General features: G+C 45.0%; 1 protein-coding gene across 2 annotated transcripts in view; it reads right to left on the reverse strand.

The window, feature by feature from the left end:
* Positions 1 to 18,603, reverse strand: part of znf536 (zinc finger protein 536) — a 103,189-nt gene that overhangs the window by 57,553 nt on the left and 27,033 nt on the right. The window contains exon 3 of one of the 2 annotated variants that reach the window (XM_076029713.1): positions 15,748 to 15,840. The exons of the other annotated variant lie outside the window; for it this stretch is intronic. The gene's annotated coding sequence lies outside the window, so the exon portion shown is untranslated. The remainder of the gene's footprint in view (positions 1 to 15,747; positions 15,841 to 18,603) is intronic. 2 annotated transcript variants of the gene reach the window in all.

Below are 18,603 nucleotides of genomic sequence, written 5' to 3' on the forward strand. Positions count from 1 at the left end.
AAGTCAACAAAGAGGAATCACGTACGATTCGGAACAAAACAGTCGACATTAGTATCCCCCTCAAAATTACAACGGTATTATTTCGGCTTCAAAAGGAAATTTGCCAAAAAAAAAAAAAAAAAACATTTATTTTTTATATTGATATCTGTTTGTGATCTGTCGGGTGTGACAGCTGGATGCACAAGGATTTTATTGAGCAGCTGAAAAAAGACATTGTGACTTAATTTGTTTTTGTACAAAGTTACCGAGAGGCTAAAATGTTTAGCAAATTTTTGTTTAGTTCCCAGTTCGATCAAATCTGATTCATTTCCATTTAAACGGCTTGGTCGTGATAATAATAAATAAAGGGCATGCCGTGATCACGTTGCAAGGCCCCCGTGCTACAAATTACATGAAAGCCCCGGTCAGTAATGACTCTCACAAATATTCAATAAAGAGATGTTTCATTTTAGACATTAAATACTTTATTTGTTTATGTATTTTTCTGCTAGTCCAGTGTCCAGGAAATTTAATTAGCATTTTTGTGAAACGGTTCATGCCGTCAATTTGTACATTGTACCGGCAACAAGTTGAAGGTCAGAGATGCAACACATGCAATTTAAGAAAAATATATGACATTAAAAACAGTAGCAAAACTTTTTTTTTCCTTTCAACTATTTTAGTTTTGCATTTAAAAATAGAGTATGCAGACCTTTGCTTAATGTTATTGAACAAAAGTATGCCGTTAAAAATAATACTGATAAAAAAATCTGACTCTACAAAAAAGATCAAATGAAACAGAATTATTTTTGTCAATATGTATTCAAAAATTGTAAGTGTTTTAAAACTGTGGCACTGAACCTGCTGCTCTTACATGAAGGATGCAACTAAACTTATTGTTTTGGTCATTGCTCAAAATAATGGTTATTTTTTTTATACATATATATATATATATATATATATAAAAGAGCCTTTTGATTCCATCATACAATTGGAGCAATAACAGCCACAGTGACCAGATTCTGACCTACAGCTGCTTTACAAAAATCACGCTCCTGCACGCACACACAAATACACACACACCCACGGACACACTAATGCCAACATCCAAATACGAGCCCCGGCCCCCCGGCCGTGAGTTAAAGGAGTGATGGGCAGCCTTAAGGGAGACGATGGCTCTGTCAAGTTGTTTCACGCCATCTAGACGCAGTATTAAATCTGCGCCTGGGAGACACACTCATTGTCTCCCACTCACACACACACACACCCACACACAGAGTCACACACTCAGAGTCACAGAGGCCCTGAAGCGGTGGGCCTGTTTATGAAGCGAGCTCCAGGTCATCACGCAGCTGACCCCAGTTTAACCAGCGAGAGCGTGAGCGAGTCTGAGGGACTGGGGACGTAGTGGTGGCGGTGGTGGCGGGCGGGGGAGGGGTGCAACAATCAGCAGCGCCGCAGGTTCACACTGGGAGAACCTGAACCTGCTTCCTGGAGGCTGTTCTGAAAATACAAGTGCATTCAACAGCGATACACTCCCTTATTGAGTTTGCTCCACTTTAGTTATTTATTATCCAGTCTTGCCTTACAGTATATATGCTTAAGTATATATTAAGCGGGCCGATAGGAGAACAAGAGCCAGTGTAAGGGTCACATAGAGACTTCAGTATCAGCTTACAATTGCCCTATTACATCAGCATAAGTAACTGAATCCAATGAGCTAACTAGCTTATGAGAGATCCAATCCCTCTGACTGGCTTTCCTTTACCCCTAGGCTCGGCTATGACTCTTTCTCATCCAGCTCAAAGCAGTGTGCTCTATGGGTGGGCCCTAATGTGGACTCGCTGAAATGTCAAAGCATTATATATCCCCTTTTTTTTTCCCGCACAGAGTGGCCCCTAAGGGTTTAATTGACTATGCCGTAAAGTGAGTTTGAGAGCCGCGAGAGATCACGATGAAGATGAACATGTTTCATTAGAGGGCAAACAGAGCCTGATGGCCTGGCGCTGGCACTGGCATTGGGGGGTTGGCGGTGGTGGTGGTGGTGGGTGGGGTGGGTGGGGTGTCTTATCCGAGCACGAGGCGCATTTGTCCGCGCCTTGCAAAGAAATGCACAGGTGTGTTTGGGCCTCTCCCAGCCGAGCTAATCAGGTCGGGCCGGACTCGCGCCATCTCCTCGACTCTCCCTCTCAGTTCCCTTTGCTCCCGGCCGGGACGGGAGTTCCTGCGAACTGAACGCGGGGAAAGAAGGAGCTCCCAGTGACTGCCTGCCTGGCGACTTCAAATGCTTGTCAAACAAAGAGCCGAGCGGTAAGAGGGAGGGGCGCCACTATCCCGCGGCCTTCGTTTACCAATTATGCTGAGTACCTGCTGACAGGTGGGTTGTCACCGCGTCTGCTTAGCCGCCCCCACCCCCCCCCCCCCCCCCCACAGCATCCCATCACTTCCAGCCCCGCTCGGTTGCGAGCTTACCGGGGATTGCGGAGAGGAAGCTGCTCCGCCGCTCGCCTGGAGGTGCGAGCGGCGGAGACAAAGGGAAGGGAGCTCGGAGAGGAGAGGCGGGGAGGCGAAAAGTTGGGGCTCGGGCTTTGATTTGGGAAACATTTCAGAAGGGATGATGAAAAGGTTATCAGAGTTCAGGTGAGGGAACTCGAGCGGGCGCTCCCGCGCTGTCTTGCGGGACTTGCATCATAGGGAGTGTCGGGAGGCCCAGAGGGGGCGCTGTTGTCATTGGCGGACTTCGGCAAACGGGCCAGTAAAACCAGAGTTTGAGTCCCAGTACAACTCCAGCACAACATCTGACCTAACGTCACGCAAGTGTCTCCTAGCGCTGCCTTTTTGAGTGATGCCGTCTCCGCAGTGCTGTCACTGTTCTGAAACGAGTAAATAAGTCTTTGAAGACGGCTGGTGGGGGGTTGAGGGGGGGTGGTGGTCTACCCCACTTCCATGACGTACCCCCCCCACACACGCACATCCCACCCATTAATCCGCCGTCGTTCCCTTCTCAGAAACTCAGCCAGCCAACAAACACGACTGAGACAAAACACAACCATAATGGCTCATTAAAAGGAATGGAGACGACTTAGGCAAACAAAGCAGCCTTCACTGGGCTGTCAGCGAGACTGCCGCGGTGGCACGTCCAAAACTCCTGCCTGGTGACAAGGAGGCGAAAATGTCTTCCTCCCACCGAAAAACTCGCGATGGCTCCGAGTGTTTTGACTGTGCCTGATGTGTCGCCGTGTTTGTTCGCCGACAAACCTACTGTGTGCACAGCATAATGACAAAGTGCCACGCCACGGGGAGATGAGAGACGTGCGTTGGCTGCGGTCCTGCCGTGCTTTTATCTATTTATTTATTTTTTTCCAGACAGGAGCCTTAAACTAAGAGGTAGCGTTTCCTCAAACATTTCCCAAGCGTTCCAAAAAAGGTGGACTTCCAAAGGCAAACTTGGATGGATTTACAACGGACTTGAGTTGCACGAGTTGGCCACGAAGGTCAACGTCACACCTAAAAGTCCGGTACGGTTGCGAAGTTGCGACGTTGAGCTGATCCCACTTTGCTTTCAGCGTCGCACCACAGGCCTTGCTATTGTGTATTCCCCTCCTTGCCTGCGGTGGCGCTGCATTTTACTTTTGTTTTAATCTGTGAAGCACTTTGGGTTGCATGTTTTGCATGAAAAGCGCTATATAAATAAATTTTGAATTGAATTGAAAAAATTTAACCGTGTCATCACTCTACACCTGACCCGGAGCTATTTGTCCCACCTGTAGCGCTGCCTACGCAGCTTTTCTTGGTGATGTTCACCCATTTCCTGCTAGCGTGAAACAAAACTGACTTTTCAGCTGGACTGGTTTGCGCTGGTTTGAACGCACCTGAAGTGACACCAGACTGGACAATTTATTTATTTTTTTGTCCAAAATGGGCTTCCCATTTCCCCCCCCACCCCGACTGATGCTGGTGTGAGCTGCTAATCCCATAGGCCGCCACTGACCCAGCGCTGACTGCAGTGAAAGCACAGTCGTATCTGCTTAGCAATCCCTCAGTAATTAAGGAAGGCCCGCACCATGCCTAAACCTCTCCCTGACACAGTGTTGTGTCTGCACTGCATGGAGACAAGGAGTCATAAGAGGCTTACAGCTCATGTACCTGCTGCCTAATGTGTGTGTGTGTGTGTGTGTGTGTGTCTGCGTGCGTGTGCGCGCGTGCAGACAGAAGGACAGACAATTTTCCTAAAAGTGATCAAAAAGTAGAATTAAACACCATTACTTTTTTTTTCCTAATTACTGTGAAGTCCACCTCTGTGTTAGCACTTTAAATACCCTCCAACTCTCAAGAGGCCTTGGAAAATTCAACTTGTACATGGATGAACACATGCCGACACGCAGACACACTCTTTACACAGGATGACCACAAAATGAAAGTGTATTTCTCAGAAACTGGGCCAAACCAGATGTCCCTTATATTTTGGGATCAGACTCATTTATTTATTTATTTATTTTTAATAGAAAAATAATATATTTTAATCATCCAGCACACATTGTATGTCTATGTGTGTGCATGTGTGTGTGTGTTTAAACAAGCAAGAAACAAAACAGATATATTTTAAAAGCAACAGACACAGCTGGCAAACGATAGACAAAAGGAACAAGACAAAAAACATAAAATAAAGGAAATGACCAGCACAGGAAAGCCTGTGGGGGAACATGTGATGAGTCGAGATCTTAAAGTGGCATTCCAAGACAGAAAAAAATAAAAAAAATAAGGTCAAACCTTGATGCTATCTGCTTCCACGGGAACAGATCAGAAAACAATGAATGTTTTTTTTTTCTTTCATTTTGAGAAAAGATTGGCAATTAGAACAAAGAATGTAGAAGCATTGCAAAGAGTTGCAAAAAGATTGATTAATCCTGGTATGAAAGGTTAAGTTAAAAATGCCACATTCACAGATTTGAATGATGAAATAACTGAAGGGAAAGCGAAAAGATTAGACAGTGAATTAAAGCCATCTGTTGGAAAGATTAAAAAAGTGTGTGTGTGTGTGTGTGGGGGGGGTGTGTGTGTGTGTGTGTGTGTGTGTGTGTGTGTAAGCGCATGACAACAAACTCTGAAGGTGCTCTTAAAAATGTAATTTTTATAATATACTACTGCTACTTTTACCACTGTATCCGTCCATATGTACAATCATTGTGAAGATACAACATTTGGGACATCCTTTTTGTTATAGCATACATTTAAATAATACTAATAATAATAATAATAATAATAATAATAATAATAATAATAATAATAATAATAATAATGTCATTAATTAACTATGTTTGAACACAAATAGAATGCTAAAATGCAAACATCTAAAGCTACGCTGAAGAGGTCCTTAAACTGTATCTTTCAAATAAATGTTTTCAGATTCAGATTTTGACGTGAGCGTCTTGAGTGATGGAAGACTTCTCAAATCCAAAATTATTCTCAATATAACTTTAGCAATAAGGAAATCTGCACAAATGCATTAACTTATGAACGCTTAAAACAATTTCATAATAGATTATAGGAAAAAAAAAAAAAGCATGAGGTGGATTTGAACCACTGATTCAAATTGCATCTAATTCAGTCCCCTCCAATCCAAAGTCAGTGCCATTATGCTTGAAAACAAACCATAATTGTCTTTCAGTTGACAAGAACTAAAAATATGCAAACAATGGCTTTGAGATGAGCAGAGGCAATAAAGGGGAGAAAATGTTTTTGTCCTTCAGCCATGTTTTCACTCCACTTTCCACCCCTTGCCAGTGACTGCAGAATAAACGGATATGTGAATTAAACCCCATTGTTTTAAAAAAGATCTGCGGCTAAAATAAGCCTCCCCCCCTCTTGTTCCCGCCCGCTGCAAAAGAATGTGCGATTTGTGTTTGTGTGTTTTATTTTCTTCCTTTGCTTTATCCCTCACTGTAATCTGCGGCTACAGACATCTCATGTTGTTGAACAAGTGTGCGACTCGTGTATCTACGCATGTATCAAGGCAGGAAAAAAGTAGCACACACGCACACATGCACGCACACGCACGCGCACGCCCGCATATAGTTCAGCCATGCGATTTTTGCAATTAGAAAAGACACAAAAATAATTATTCCGCCGCGCAGTCAGTCGACATATCCTGAGTCGATGATGCACGGATCACGTGTTTAATAAAAAAGGTTAATCAGTTGTTAATCAGAGGATTAATAACTTGTTATTTTCTTTACAAAACCATTAATATTATGCCATAAATATTTAATGTTGATAGGTCTTATTTTTTTTTATTTTTTTTGGTTAGGGTGGGTGAGACAGCTTGGGGTGAGTGGGGGGGGGGGCTGATATGTGCTTGGCGATGCAGGGCACAGTGAGCAATATCCAGGCATTAATGTGCATTAATCATGCTTTGGTGAAGACAAATAAATTCGTTCATGTTTATTAATACAACCTTGGAGAAAACAATACTCTTTACATTATTCACCGGGTTATTAATGAAGGATTTATGAACAGGAGGACCACAGGACAGAGACTTGTGAGAAGGGAGGCCAAAATACAGAAGAAAAAAAAAAAAGAAGGGAGAAAGAAACAGTGGCAGGAAATGGAAGGTCAAAGACACAAGCAGAAGTTCATTACTGTTTGGAAGGGGCACCGGTGTTTAGAGAAGCGGACGAAGTGAAGAAACGCGCATGTGTGTGTGAGTGTGTGTGGCGCTTGGGATTTGGTGAGGACTGGGACTGCTAGGGGTTAAACATTGTTTGCCCTTTTTCTCTCCCCCCCCCCCTTAACAAATCACCCTGTCCGCCTGCTAATCAAAGCAAAAACAAATATTGTGTTTCGTTCGCTCGATTTGTTTCGAATGAACATTCATACATTCCCAAAATACTCATTCCCTGCTCAAATGTAATTAAATTGTGCCTTTAGTGAAAACATGCAGTGGTACTCCAATTAGTTGTGTTTTTGTCATCGGGCGCGCCCCGGGCACCTCAGGGTCCTGAAATAGTCCTGGTTGGTGGGGGCGAGGGGAGGGTTAGACAATGTTAGGGTGCTCACGCTGCCGACTGCAGAGTGTTTTGCGGCGTTAATAGATGATGTCGTGACCAGATACTATTATATTTGATTTGGTCTCGCCTCAAACAATCCTGATTTATAATTTGCTGGAGTTTTTGGAACCACCAGTGCAGATAAGATGGGATAAGACAGACCTTTATTCGTCCCGAGACTGGGAATTATTGCAGATTAGTGAGTAGTGTGTGAGCGAAATGTTTAAGGAATTAAACACAACTAATGTTAGATGCAATTAATTACAAATGAGAAGAAATGAGAATGAGAATGAGAAGAGAACCATCAACCCTTCAAACCTCTTTGCAGTGACCTGACACCATTATGTTTCTCACTCAGGACAAAAGATTGGAAGTATTCATCTTAAATCAGATGAATATTAAGGCAAAATGTTTATTTATTTTTTATTTATTCATTAGAGTTAGTACTGTGACACCACCTATTGACTATGTATTCTTAAGAACGCATACTCAATATGATAAATCAACTTTTATTTTCCTTCTATGTCGATCCACACCATGTTTCAACTCTGACCTAAGACGCTCTTGTCCTACATTTGCTCAATTCAATTAGAAAAGGCCCTTCATCCGGCAACTCCGTGTGGCTACTAGATCTGGCCTTCTTTTTTTCTAGCCAAACATTGATCAGGTATCGATCACCAGAGCAATACAAACAGAGGCAGCCTCATGGGGTCTTGATTGGCCAGTGAGCCAATCAGGAAACCAGCAGCTTTATTGGTTTTACAGCAACGTTCTCATGTGCATTTCTTAATCTCGTTTGTCCTCTGAATTAGGTTGTTTGACAAGGAGGATGTTATATATATATATGTATATATATATATATATATATATATATATATATATATATATATATATATATATATATATATATATATATATATGTATATATATTTGGGCTGTCAGTTGATGAAAATGTTTTAATCGCATAGTGTCCTGAGTTAACTCGCGATTAATCGCAAAATAATTGCATTTTTTTATTTTTTACCCTGCTCTATATGTAATTTTTACAAGGTATTTATTGTGTTTCTTATACTCTTGGAAAATTGGAGAGGACAGGTTTTGGTTTGAACCAGACGTTAATCGCGAGTTAAACAAATTAGTGTTGTTAAAAGGAGTTTGAGTTAACGGGTTAACTTTGTGTGTGTATATATATACATATATATATATATATATATATATATATATATATATATATGTATATATATATATATATATATATATATATATATATATATATATATATATATATATACATATATATATATATATATATATATATATACATATATATATATATATATATATATATATACATATATATATATATATATATATATATATATATATATGTGTATGAATGATCTGCAGTTGGTGGCATGCAGCTCTACTGACTGCACACCATCTGATTAGCGGTAAAGGCAACAAAAGACGCTGGGTGATGTTGGAATGACGCAATGGAAAGCTGGGAAAACTGTTTGAAAGAATATAATTTTTGTCAAAACACGACGAAAGCCAAGAGTGCGCAGCTGTCTTTTCATTAATCCGTCACACATTTTTTTCCCTCCCCCACCACCTCCCCCCGCCCCCCCCCCCCCCAATCCTTTGTCTTAAGCTCCAAATTGTGTTTTTATCGAAGGCCTGTATGGATCGCTCGGCAAAATGTCATCCGTCAAGCTGTCGATGAATCCGTCCTTTCATTTAATGATCAGCCTACCTGATGTGCATTTTACATGGCTCCATATACCTTTAATGGGAATCAATGGAAAGCAAATAATGCTGGGAGCCGGTAAGCTGCACGTCTGACGGGCGGACGGATGGACGGATGGCAGTTGCTGGTCAATATGCCACGCGATGCAAGCCTCCGTTCTGAGCTCCGTTCACGCTGCAAAAGGTGCCTTGTGGAGGGTTAGGAAACCGGCTTAAAAGCCGAGCGCGCCGTGCGAAGCGGCCGCCGCATCCCCCCTCCACTCCGGTCGCCGTCATAACCCTCAGCGATTGAGCGAAAGAGACAGAAAGAAGGGGAGACGGTGGAAATGACGGCGGCGGAGGGAGAGAAAGACAATTAATGAACGGGGGGAGGGAGACTGGCGAAAGGGCCGAGGAGGGAGGAGGAGGAGGAGGAGGAGGGCCGGCCATCCGACGCCGGTTCAGTTAAATACTGATTTCATCATACAATTTGGTGGCGGCGGGGGCCGAGGGGAGGGGCAGGGGCGGCGGCTGTGGTTGTGGCAGCTCTAAAACACATAACTTTTTACAGAGTGAAAATCAAATATTAAAAATGACAGGCCTTATAAGTGTGCTGAGTGAGCTCGGGTCACGCAGGGAGGGAGGCGCGGGCGGCTTGTCAGCTACTATCTGTCAGGGCGAATTAGAAACAATCAGGGCCGAGTGAAAGGGAAGGTGATTGTTATTAAGCGGCGGGGCCCTGTGAGCGGGCGCCCCAGATGTGGCCGTGCATATAAAAGAACAGGAAGCCAGCAGTTTAATTCAGGAAGCCTGCTGCCGTGGCGGGCGGGCGGGCGGGCGGGCGACGCCACAAAGGAGGGGAGGGGGGTGAGGGTTGGCGGGGGAGGGGGAGGGGGCAGTGAAGGGATTGGAGGCGGGGTTGGGGGTTTCTGGTCGCCAACGCGCTGGAAGTAACGTGGATGAGGCGTCCGCCGGCGCTTTATTGTGGATTTGCTGCTCTAGTCGTCGCCGCCGCCGGCGTGATTGACGCCTGCTTCTGGAGGGCGACAGCAAACCCAACCCCCCCCCAAACACCCCTCCCCACCCCCCCCCCCCCAATGACCCCACGTTCGGTTGATTTTCATCATAATATACAATTTGATGGATTTTGTTTTTCTGCGTGCTGCATTTTCATGTGAAACGCCAATGTGACGCATCGGCTTCAACGCTGTTCAGTTCGGCCGTCAAAAAAATAAAGCAGATTTCACTTTGAATCTGAAACTATGATGAACAGAATGCAGGTATACTGTAAATACCTGTAAATACCTTTTGTACGATGCCAGCCGTTCGGTTTATGAGCCATTTTTCTTTTTGTACACACATCGATACGTGGAGACACTGCTGGGACGGGCAAAAGAGTTTTGCTTCACTGTTGCTTTCTTTAAATAACCAAACTAGCTAGGTCTTCGCGTGATGGCGCTCCCGAAACGCACGCTCTGCTCACACTCTGCCTACGCTTCTGGTGTGAATTGGGAGTGAGACCGAAGGCGACCGCTCGTCCCGCTCCACATCAAATCCAAACAGCTGGAAAAAACCTACATAAGCCCCTGTCTTAACTGTTTCTTCCTCGCTATTCCGTCCCTTGACAGCCACCTCCCCCTCCACTCCCCCTCCTCCCCCCCCGTCCTGCTCCGGGTGGGTGTCGATGTTTGCGCTGGGACTCCTTCCTTTCCCGTGCTTTGCTGGGCGAGGCCCTTGATGGACGTGGACGGGGCTCGGTTGTGACTCCCCCCTAACAGGTAGTCCTGTTATCTGTCAAGTTGTCCGCCGCCCGCCCCAAACCCTCCTGCGAGAGCCCCTCGGAGACACACATCAGCGGACACAGATCCCTATCACTGAGGAGGGGAGCGGGTGGGAGCGCAGTGGGTGTTCACACGGGAGTGAGGCTGATGTTTGAATGAGGCTGACCCCATGGCAACCTGCATGGTCTGCAGATTGGAGGGCACAATGTTGTAGATGGTAAAAAAACAACTCTTAAAAGCAACACACACACGGAAACACACACAGCCCAGTGTTGTTTGGATTACTCCATAAAGGTAATCCAACTACTGATTACCGATTACGCCTTAAAAAGTAATCTCATAACTTCTTCAACTACTTTGTTTCATAAGTAATCAATTACGAGTTACTAGTTACTTTAGTTCAAAAGAGTCAAAGTGACAGTTTGAGAACGTCTTGTTAACTGCACATAACGTGCAACGAACCACAATATTATTCAGTTTCGGAATGTATTTCCAGCTATCGTCGCATATGAGTGAGTGGCTGCATCATCAATCTGCGACATCACTGTTTGTTGAGATTTTTAGCTTGCAAAATGTTTCAGAAAAATAATGGAACTGCTACTTCACAAAGTAGTTATGATATAATTGTAATCAAGTTACATTACCCTGTTAAAAAAGTAGTTTAATTACAGTAGTGGATTACTTAGTAATAGATTACTCGCCAACACTGACACACCCACACATAGACGCACACGCACCACATGAACAAACTATCATTTGACGCCTTATTTCCTCCGTAGCCCAATCACAGAAATCACAATTTTTTATCCCCCGATTTATTCAAAGCTCCGCATGACCGTTCCCGCGCGCCAACCCCACCGCCCCTCCCACTTTAGACACTGAGAGTCAAGTGGATGCTTTGCCTCTCAAATAGTTTCACTTAACACTAGTTAGGTGAAATCAATGGGGAATACCGTCGTATGAAAGCGGAGCAATGAAGGCGGCTGTTAAGACAGTTTCTTTCATATAGTGCTTCTGTCTGCGAGCTCGCAAGGAAGGAAGGGCTTTGATTTCCGTTTACTTTGTAGTAGGAGATATCGCAAGAAATTATCCTCCCCTTAAGAATCACTGATCATCCAATAGGTTGAAATAAAGCAGGCTTGTCACATCCCCTCCCCCCCCCGACCCTCCCCCTCCTCCCCTCCCCGTCTCGTCGTCTTTATTGTGGTGATCAGTCGAAAGCTCGGCTCGCGCCGTCTCTAGTTTCCACCTTCCAGGTTTTTTCCCTGTCTCTCTCTCTCTCTCTCTCTCTCTCTCTCTCTCTGTGTGTTGCCTCCGCTCGTGCAGCAGAGGTTATATGGTGTTAAACACAGAGCTGCTAAACGTTCCCCAAGGTAATAACAGTCGGCGTATATACAGCGCCGCCGCCGTACGGCGACAGGAAGCCGCAGCCAAGTGTGGAAGCGAGGGAGATGCGGAGAGCGAAGCGAGAGGCACAGCAAAGTTGGTGGTGGTGGGGGGGGGGGAGAAAAAAAAGGGGGGGAAAGGAAAGGAAATAATTAGCAGACACGGAGGTGAGGAGGAAACACAGGATACAATTAGAACTGGGGTGGAAGGTGAAAAACAGTTCAACCAAGTAATGACGAAAAGTGTTCCTGAGCCTGTTGTGATAGTTCCCCCCCCAAAAAAAGAAAAAAAGAGGTGAGCGAACGCAGATGAAGGTGTTACACGGGCTCCAATCCTGAGTTCATCCATCTATATATCACTGTTTATTTATTTATTTATTTATTTATTTATTTATTTATTTTCCTGAAGCGTTCTTGGAAAAACCGTCGCAGCAGGTCACGGACCGCGTTGACACTTTGTCAATAGGCTTCACGTGGCCCCGTGCAACGCACAACGATTCTCACATGTTATTTTTGTCCTTTCCCATACTGTTAAAAAAAAGGGAAACGTTATTATTATTTTTTGCAACTGATGAAGAAAAAGCCATATTTCCCTCACTGCACGTGTTTTTAGGCCACACGTGTGCTTATGCAGCAAGTCTGAGCATCTGCAGCACTAGGTGTGTTTTCAGACACGGGGGTTGCAATTCAGATGAAAAACCATCTCCCACAACTTAAGCTCCACTTCATTTTCACTTATAGGCACACGATGTTTCAACTGCCTCACCCCCGCCTCCCCCCGACATCCCCCCACACGCTTTTTTTTTTTTTTTTTTTTTTTCCTCCAGGAAGCCAAATCCAGGCCATGTCTAAGATTTCACAACGATTAGCGAGGGAGGGATGAGATGGGATATAGAGATGTGCTAGAGCAGCATTAGCCATTAATCACCAAAGAGGGAGGGAGGGAGAGAGCGAGTGATGAGGGGAGGAGGGGGAGGAGGAGGACTGTTCTAGTGTGGCTCAGCATGAGAGTTGTACTTTTGCTGTCTGGACCTCCAGGGGTCTGGTGCTAGCCTGAGGAACAGTGGCTCAGCAACACTGGCGGCGTTTCCTCACCCACCACCGACCAGGAGGGAAAATATGATGAAGGAAATATGATAGGAGAAAATTGTAATGTGGCAAACAATGAGCAGGAGCTGGACCTTTTCGGGGTATGAGGTTGACTTTGCAGAGAAAACTGTGTCCGTTTGTGTCTTTAAGTGAACAGAATGTTCAGGGTTTTTTTGTTTTTTTGCCGTGACAGCTGGTGTTTAAGTTTCTAATCTGCAAGGATGACAATGCTGGATATTATCACTCCACATCAACAGTATCCTTTTTTTTTTTTTTGTTCCTCATCTACATGCGACTCAAATGTTACATCTCAGTTATTTATTTATTTATTCTGAAGCTTTCCGCAGTTTCAAAAACAGGCAGACTTGGCCGAATTTCCAAAGTTTGGCTTCAATGCCTCGGCTCTTTGAAACATTTACTGTCAAATGTTCAAAAACCTTCTGAAAGTCTGGCTAGAAACTTTAAACTGTCTTAGAAACCTCATATTAATATGAAAGAAACTCTATAATTTAACCTATGTTGTGTTTGTTTTTTCTTTTTTATGCTATGTGGTTCATTTGGGGGGGGGGGGGGGGGGGGGGTTTGAAGTTTTCTCAGTTTGCTCATCAGAATTTTGCTGAATAAATGTATGATGTGTTTTCTGGTACTGCTGCAAGATGTTGGGGTTTAGTTAGATGCAGGACCGACTCTGTGGTGGTTAGTGGGCTTGAAAAAAAAACAATACATGGTCAGGGTTGGAAAAATGAACAACAACTCAAGCAGCTGTTTTAGCGTGTCAACAGCACATGCTCGGCCGTGCAAACCATTGTCTACAGGCCACCACAAAAGATTTTTTTTTTTTTTTTTTCCTGAATGTGGTCCAACCACTTTCTAATTGGCTCTAGTTGGCAATGAAAAGGGAACATTGCAGCGTCAAAACATTTAATATATCAAGAGAATAAAGTCTCACTTGGCGACGAGAAAGAAGGAACCTGATCGAAAATGAAATTTTGGTGCTTGTGACCATTCATAAGAATCACTGTGTGTGTGCATGTGTGTAAATGGATAGACAGACAGACAGACAGACAGATAGAATAGATGGATAGATAAATAGATATACATATAGATAGATAGACAGACAGACAGACAAACAGATATATAGATAGATAGATATACAGATATAGACATACAGACAGACTGACAGACAGACAGATAGATAGATAGATAGATAGATGAACAGACAGACAGAAACAGACATCTAGATAGATAGTTTGATAGATGATATCCCATTATTTAAGCTGGCACCCATCAAACACGACAGCGTTTTTCACTGAGCATTTCCAAGCCGTGTGTGTCGGGATCACTACTCCAGGCCCAGTCATCCTCTGGCCAGCAGGTGCGTGTGCAGGTGAACCCCCTCAACCTCCCCCGTCCTCAGTGGTGGGAGAAGGTGAGTCGGGGTGACGATAAAAACCACAATGTCCATCCATCGCCGTGTTCCCTGCATTCCAGTTCTCGCATCAATCCCCCCCGCCCCCGCCCCCTCCCTCTCCCTCCTGTGTGTGCTTGTGCCACACACACACACACACACACACACACACACACACACACACACAGACACACACACAGACACGCACGCACACGTATCTCCTTTTATTTTTTTTTTATTCTTTTTTTTTTCTGTACTATGAATAAATTTAGTCTGTCCCGGACATGAAAATGTCAAATACCTAAAATACACCTAGGCTAAATAGCATATTAATTTTTAATGCCCGCTCATCCTATGCTGCTATTCTCATATCAGGCCTGTCTGCCAACAGCTGTTGCTGGCTCTCTGGCTGGGAATTTATCGTCCATCTAGCTAAAGGAAGGGTGGGGTGGGGTGGGGGGTGGGTGCATGGGGGGCAAAGAGATGGGAGACATTGTTGAAAAAAAAAAAAAAAAAAAAAAAAAGACAAGGGAAAGGGAAGGGACACATCTGCGTGCTCACGGATCCCCCCCCCCCCACCCCCCCCCCACCAACCGCCTCGCATTTACATCACCTGCGACGCACAACTTCCTTACTTTGATATACGAGTGGGATTCAATTACACTAATGCCAAACATAAATTGTTCAAGATTTTCCGCCACGCTCTGTGTTGTGGCGCGGCGACACCCCCCCCCCACCCCACCCCCCTCCTTCCCCCATACATAAAAAAAAAAAAAAAGTGAAATAAGGCGGCGAGCGAGTGGTGACATTGACGCTGGAGGTAGTGACATTGGGGGAGAGCGGCGGAGGGAGGCGAGACGTGCCGGAGCGGCGCGCCAGCGTGGGCGCTGAATGCCACCCATGTGCGTTTTTTAGGGTGGCATGTGGCGGATGATTATCATAGATTATCACAATCCAGATTGTTACAAGTTCTGTGTGTGCGTGTGCACATAGCGGCGGTGTACTGTAGCTGTGTGATGTGTGTGTGCGCGCGCGGGCGTGTGTGTGTGCTTTGGTTTAAGACAGAGTGCCTTTGGGGATAAGACTAAATGGTGAGTGAATGACGAACAGTTGGGGTGTGTGAGCGCTCGCGCGTGTGTGTGTGTGTGTGTGTGTGTGTGTGTGTGTGTGTGTGTGTGTGTGTGTGTGTGTGCTGTTCCTTGATGGTTACAGCGTAAAAGAGAAATGATCCCACAGTGGTTGGAGGATTGCAGTAAAAAAAACAAAAAAAACAAAAAAACCTTGGAGTTGATGACGTTTGCGAATAAGGTTTTTGAACTGTGGCTAATCATTACCTTAACACTCCACCTGCATACTGGAGTGCACCCCGCGTGTTAGGATCAAGTGGCTCCTCTCCTTCACTCCTGGCTGCCTGCGGAAATGGCCACCTGGGGGGCGGGGGGGGAGGAGAGGGAGGGGGGAGACGGAGAGAGGAGGTCAGAGGGGAGGCGCTAGTAAAATATAGCGGCGAGATACGAGGGAGACGACGGACGGGAAGGAAAGGGGAAAGGAGGGAAGGAGAGGAAGAAGAAGAAGAAGAGGAAGAAGAAGAGGAAGAGGAAGAGGAAGAGGAAGAAGAAGAAGAGGGCCAACGAGGGGGGTCTGCGTCGAGAAGCAAATCTGACAAATTTCCGCTAGCGACGCGGCAGAGGTCAAGGGAACGCAGCCGGAAAGAAAAAAAAAAAAAAAAAAGTTTAAAGATGAAATCAAAGCCCGGTGCGGTGCCGCGGGGCCCGGAGGCACGGCTGAAAATCTATCCCTCCAGGGCAAGGCCACCGCTGACGCTGAGGCAGACAAGAAGCTAAATACTGCACGCCACTCGGGGATCTTTCATTTTCCACCGATCAATACGGGCTTATATTTATCAGGGCCTCCGAGCAGCTGCCACGTCTGACAACCTCCACTTCATTTTTTTTTTTTTTTTTGCGCTCCTTCTCTCCTCCTCTTCCTCCTCCTCCTCTTCCTCCTCCTCCTCCTCACGCTAAATTGAGACCCATCGACCATGAAAAGGGGCAAAGACCCTGGATTGCCATTAACCCCCCTTGTGTCACAAGACTGTCTAACATTCACACACACACACACGCGCACACACACGCACACACACAGGCAGAATGTGCCCCGGAGACACAATTCTGCTAAAGGTCTGCCACCCCCCCCCCACACACACACACCCCCTGCCCCACCCACCCCTTCTGCTTTAAAGAAACACGCCTTATCATTATGGCCTTGGCACAGACGCCACCACCTCTCAGTGTCCTTTTGTTTCTTGATGCCACCCAGGACACACGTGCACGCACACATGCGCCCTTATTTTTCCACAGAGACGAGCAAACTTGTGGACCCAAGCCGCCGTTTGCCAACCCGGATTTTACTTCCGACTTGGACGCATCCTGTACGCCAGATTCATTTTCAAATACGGAAAAAAAAAAAAAAAAAAAAGCCCAAAAGATAAAAAACAGGAACATGTGATTTGGATTTTTTTTTTATTTTTGCTGTAAATGTGTAGACGGAGCTCTGCTAAGAAAAGGGGGTCTTTGGGGTTTGAGTTAAAATAACTGGCCGTCTAATCATCTGCACAACAATATTCGCTGTGAGGCATTCTAAATAGATTATCGCTAGTCCATCTGTGTCATCATTGATTTATAAGGCATTAAGCTGCTCGGGGAAGAGCGAGGGACTCGCCTTCTCTCTGCCTTTTAAAGGGGCTTCTCCTCAAAAATCAGGGGCACGGCTACGGAACAACTGTGGCACTCGTCTAACCTCCCCTTTAATCGTCAGGCGAGGGGAAGTGAAAATAGGACGGGTGTATCTCCTCTTTTTTTTTTTTTTCAAAGAGAGGAAGTATGAATCCAAATTTTTTGCATCTCTTTTTGTTTGGCGATACAAAGAGAATGGGAGGAGGGGAGGAAGTGCAGGCAAAAAAAAAAAAAAAAAAAAAAAAAAATCACAAGAGAAGAAACAAACAGCGCACACGCACACGCACACACACACACACACACACAAACACACATGCACAAACACACTGTGAAAAAACAAAAAAAAACAAGGGACATCATTAACATATGAATGCCATATGCAAATGGTAGGGAGAGAGCAGATGTTGTTGCATTTAATTGACCTATATGCGAATTGCATCCAAACCTTTCAGTGTGTTTTCTGGGCCCACTGTCTACAGTTTCCACTGGCTTCCCACTAGCTCGCAGCACAGGCAGCCAGCGTGGCCATTTTAGCGCTGTTTAAACATAAAGGCAGGGAGATGCAGGGAGATAGTCAACAATGGAGTGGAGCTAATTTCCAGGGTTAGGGGCGGGGGGGGGGGGGTTTCGGTTTGTTTTTATTTCCTTTGTTTTGTTCTTTCGCCCGTCAACTCTGAAGGACAAGTGCAAGCGTGCAGTTCTGTCCAACTGTCTTGGAAATCTTCATTATACAAAAAAAAAGACAAATTTTAATCAAATAAAACCCGATAAAAGATACAAGTTGCACTACCCGTGTTTGCTCCGGGAGAGAAGACTCGCTTTGCCTTTTTCTTGTTTTTTTTTAAACCCTCTCTACTCCAACAGCACTGTCAAATCTAAATGCTGCCAAGTACGCTTCGCAGGAAAGGAAATATACAGTAAGAGCTCCAGTGGATGTGTCCACTGGCAGCATTCTTTAAGACCAACGTTGTGCTGCATTCTTACACCAGATGGTGATTGACCCGCGTTTGGCTTCTCTCACGCCATCGGCTTCAAACCCAAGAAGCACTTCTCTTACTGTCAGGAAAAGACAGAGGTTTGGGCTGATGGCTACTTCAGCCAAGGTTCCGTCAACTCATCGCCGGTGTCGTCGTCGCCGTCGTCTGGCGTTGAGCTCTGAATATAAATACGGAGGCCTCAACAACTGAAAGAGGCGGGGGATTATTTTTACTTTTTAAAGTACTGGATCACAAAAGTGTTAGGCTATTGCAACGGTGGTTGAGATGGGAGCAAGATATGTATTTTTTAAATCCTTTTAAAATGTATGGGAAAGCTCAGTGGCCACTGTTGTGACACACTGCTTTTAAAGGGCCTGTTCACTTGTATCAATGACGGAAAGCCAGGCTTCGTTTCTCCGATGCAGTCAAACAAAAACAACAAAAACTTGTTGGATCGCATCACTAATGTACAATACAA

The sequence above is a fragment of the Nelusetta ayraudi genome, unplaced genomic scaffold (assembly GCF_046127955.1).
Source record: "Nelusetta ayraudi isolate G7.1 ecotype Tasmania unplaced genomic scaffold, CSIRO-AGI_Nayr_v1 ptg000002l, whole genome shotgun sequence".
Lineage (NCBI taxonomy): Eukaryota > Metazoa > Chordata > Actinopteri > Tetraodontiformes > Monacanthidae > Nelusetta > Nelusetta ayraudi.